Source organism: Mus caroli, chromosome 1 (genome assembly GCF_900094665.2).
Source record: "Mus caroli chromosome 1, CAROLI_EIJ_v1.1, whole genome shotgun sequence".
In the NCBI taxonomy this organism is placed as follows: Eukaryota; Metazoa; Chordata; class Mammalia; order Rodentia; family Muridae; genus Mus; species Mus caroli.
In genome coordinates, this window is record NC_034570.1 from 81,522,228 (window position 1) to 81,526,980 (window position 4,753).

The window sequence follows — 4,753 nt, forward strand, 5'->3', positions numbered from 1 at the left end:
TGACACATTGGCTTTTTTTTTAACACTTATTTATTTATTTATTCATTCATTCATTTGTCTGCTTGCTTTTGAGAAAGAGAGAGAGAGGGCATCACATGACAACCCGTAAGAGTTATTTTTTTTCTCCTACTGTGTGGAACTCTGAGTGTACAAATTTCAGATTTTTTTTAAAAAAATAAAAAAGAATAAAACTAGAAAACATAAAGTCCATGTATTTTTCCAAAAAAAAAATTTTCTTCTAAAATATCCAAGATGGTCCATCAAAAATAAAACACATGATTTTAATAAATGACTTTAAAGATCTCGGCACCCAGGAAGCTGAGGCAGGAGAATTGCAAGGCTCACTGCAGAGTGAGATGCTGTCTCAAAAAATAAGAGAGAGAGGGGAGGGAAGAAGGACAATAAAAGAATTTAAAATATAAAGTTACATATACACAGTGAAATTTTACAGCTGTGTTCATTAACCAAATCATATTAAGTATTTTTAATAATAAGAATATTTTCAAACCTAGGATCCATTGTCCCTGTTGCAGACAGAGGCAATGGAATGGCACTTCATACCCTCAAACCTTAGGAGTGTGTGTACATATATAAAATGCTGCATACAATATATGAAAATGATAGCATTCCTATAGAGTAATGTGCATGTGTGTGTATACAATTCTATACATGTTCAGAAGTCATTTTAATCTTACAAAAAGAAATAGCATCTACACATAGAACATGATATATACAGAAATTATTCTAATCTTTCTAGAGAGGGAGGCACACACCTACATATGGAAAGGGGAAAGCATGCATTATTCATAGTGCAACATGTTCCTCGGCTGCCATGTGCAATCACGAATGTTACGAATCTGGAAAACTCTCCAAAGTCAAGAATTCGAACACTAAAAGAAGCCAAAACAGTGGGGGAGGCGCTCCACTCAACCAAGAAATCACACTTCTCATGCCAAAACATATTGAATTCCTACTCCTAAGGGTGGGGCTTCCTATCACAGCTCTTCCACTCACAGGACTCCTCAGTCAGCAGACAGGTCCTCCTCAGCCTCGGCAGCACAAAAGACACCATCCTGGGGTTGGGACAAGCTCAACTTTGGTTTCAAGGACAGGAACTGAGAGGGGAGAGCTGATCTCCAGGAACGAAAGTGGTATTATTCAGGGTGTGTATCCAATATACTCATACAGGGTCAGTTTTGAACAAGGCATTGACTTCCTTCCACAGCATTTAAAGTCTAGTTATTTTTCCTTTTCTTTTTTTCTTTAGACAAGATCTCACTCTGTAGCCCAGGCTATCATAGACCATACTACACAGTCAGAGGGGCCTGCCTCAGTCATTCAACTGCTATCTGGTATTACAGGGGTATCACCAGGTCCAGCTCAAAAGCCACTGCATAATAAAAACAAGTAGCAAACAAAAAATTCATGAAAGGAATAAGAGTGTGCTAGGAATATAACTGTAACATCTATGATAAAAGGAGATACAAACCACAAGACCATTACCATGTCTGTCTCGTGTTTTTGTTTGTTCATTTGTTTTTAAGACTTCAAAAAGTGTCCTCAAGAGCTTCTTGGGGTTTTAGCTAAAATCTATTGTAAAAGTGTCCCCAGGGGAAGATGTAAAATGATCACACCAAACAGTAAAAACACCTCTCTCTCTCCCTGCTTCCCCCCACACACACACACACATTTCACACACACATCAAACACCCCCCCACACACACACACCACATCACACTATTCAAACATATGCACAGCCCCAGTCTTCCAGATAAAAGGGCTCATGGTGGACACCCTGGGTGCACTAAGGACCCAGTGTATACACAGCTGTATCCAGTGCAGGACACCTGGTTTATGGAAGACAGGAAGGAAGGCCACAGGGCAAGTGCTCTATAGAGAGCTGAGAGCACCATAGACCTCCAGTCTGAGGGTGCAGAGTTGGGGGAGTCACCGTCTCTGTCTCTCCACTAAGGAAGGAAACATTCGCATTCACCCTTGTTGTGTGAACAGCAACAACACAGGATGAGCAGTGACCATCACGGTTGCTCTGAGGAAGCACGCAGGGCATGCTGGCTCCTGCGTCAGGTGCCTAGCAGGTTTCTACACATCCCCAGGGTACAAGCCAGCTCCATGAAACCAAGCACAGCTCTTTTATTTGACCACACCCTCTCCCTTAGCACAGAACTAAAACCATCAGCCAAGTAAACTCATGCCATTTCTTCTAAGAAGATGTCTCTAGGACATCATTTCTTCTATAAAACGCACTGGCTAAAAGTTGTCTCTTACCATTATTAATTTAAAGCAGCAATAAATACAGAACTAATATTTCAGGACAAATAGCCAATGAGCCTAAGAATAATTTATTCTTATTCCCCATTAACTGTGCGAAACACCTTTCTATTTAATGGAAGACTTTATAAATCACCATAAAAAAGGAAATATTTCTGGAACCAACCTTCAGAAAAGATACTATGTGTCACCATCCTGTGGATTTCGAGTCACTCCCCAGGGCCCTCCGGGCAGTGGATTCAGGACTGGTTTATATTTTCACTGTCGCCTAATTAAATTTAGAATCACTTAGTAGACGGTAGCACATAGCTCTGGGTATGCCTGTGAGTTTTTCTAGAGAGGGGACAATTCACTCTAAATAGGGGTAGTACCTTGCTGCAAGCTGAGGTCCTGAGTGGAATAAAAGGAAATATAAGGAGACAAGTCAGACATCCCAGTCCCCTCTTCTACCCACTGCCCAGCCAGAAAATGGACAGCTCTCTTCCACCACATTCTGCTGTTGAAGTGTCCTGCCCAAACACATGGGGAGCAAAGGACAACAGGTGGAGCCCTCTGAACTGTGAGCCAAAACAGATCTCTCCTCCCTTCAACTCTGTCAGGCATTTTGGTCATAGCAATGAGATAAAAACAATTCCCCCAAGATACCAAATTTAGGGTATCCCCTTTAGTCTTCAAAGTATCCCCCCACACACACACACAACTTTGCAGGAGGAAATTTGATGCTGATATGGGTGACTTCTGCATACAGAAGTACAAATAGTTGGCTGAATATCTGGCTTAATGCAGGTGGTTGCTGGCCCCTTGGTAGAACTGTTTCTTCATCCTAGCTCTGACTTTATGGACACTAGTAGTGTCCTTAAAATGGGACCTATGTGGTGTCCTCATTAGTAGAGTGTTAGTAATTTTTTGTCACCATGAGAATCATGGCTAAGCTTTCTTTAATGCTTTCTATAGTATCACAAAAAGACTAGGGATGCTCAGCCAATCAGAAGCCGCAAAGCTGAGTTTCTGTGTCAAACTTGCAAGTGGTGGGGGATTTGTGGCAGGAACCAACCATCAGAAGATTGAGCTACCATTTGACCGTTGGCCCTGGCTGTGACCTTCCATGTCCCACTCTCAGACTCAGTTTCCCTTCTTGGGAGCAATGAATGTGATCTCTAACATCTCTGCTTTCTATGCTGTCAAATTCATCTGTCTCATGTCTTTGAACAGAAGACATATTATGAAGCACTGATGTAAATAAAGCTTTGTTCTATTATAAATCACAAATCCACAGCTTCAGACAGGATGTCCCCAAGAGCCAGACAGCACCACACAGTCAAAAATTGGAGGAAAGACCAGAACTTGAGTGTCTCATAAGGGACACTGTGTCAGTGAGGCAGGTGGACTGCCTGGGCAGTACCTACATGCCCAAGCTGGCTACAACCATAGTCAGACACAGTGGAACTCCCAAGGGGAGTTGCAGAAAGTTATCCTACAATGGGAACTACCATCCCACCCCCAAGTTATTGCTAATTAATCAAACGCCATAACAAACAAACATGGCAGGCTCCATAAATCTGAATTTTTCAAAGGGAAAAGAAATAACTGAATTGACACACTGAAGTCCGTGAGCTTTGCATAAATACATGTGCACATATCTAGAATATGCATATTCCTTTTTTTAAACTGCCAACAGTGAAAACCTTACCAAATAGCATGAAACTTCAGGCTGCTGTTCATTTGAGAGCTTTGCTGGCTTAGATTTGACTGGCAAGGAGGGCAATGGGTGAAAGGGCTTCATGCTCTGGCCACACACAGTCTTGGAGCAAGTTCACTGCTCCTGTCCCGGGATATCTTTAAGGAAGTCCTGAGACGTGTCTACAAAGCAGACATTCAGGAAGAATGGTTCCACCTTGAGCTGGTTCATTTCAGCTGTCAACTTGACCAGAATTAGAATCAGCCTTGGCGACACAGAGCCTTGTCCACTAGGACCTTTTCAGAGAGACCTGCCCTAAATGTTGGCAACACCTTCTCCTAATTGGCATTTGAACCATAGGTCTGTATTGCCAACTTGGTGGGATTTAGAATCACCATGGAAACAAGTCTCAGAGCAAGTCTGAGAGGATTTTTCTAGATTGAGTTAAGTGAGGTGAGTGTCTCCCATCTTAAGTGTGGGTGGTAACATCCTTTGGTCTGGGACCAAAGAAAATGGAGAAAGTGAGCTAAGCACGTTTGGCTGCAGAGACAATGTAACCACTTTCTTGCGTTCCTGCCTCCATGCCACCCCTGCAATGGGAGATGTGCTGAAAGACTAGGAGCCAATTGAGCCAATTCTCCCATCCATAAATTCAGCTACTTTGTCACAGCAATAAGAAAAGTGTCAAGCCGGGCGTGGTGGCGCATGCCTTTAATCCCAGCACTCGGGAGGCAGAGGCAGGCGGATTTCTGAGTTCGAGGCCAGCCTGGTCTACAAAGTGAGTGC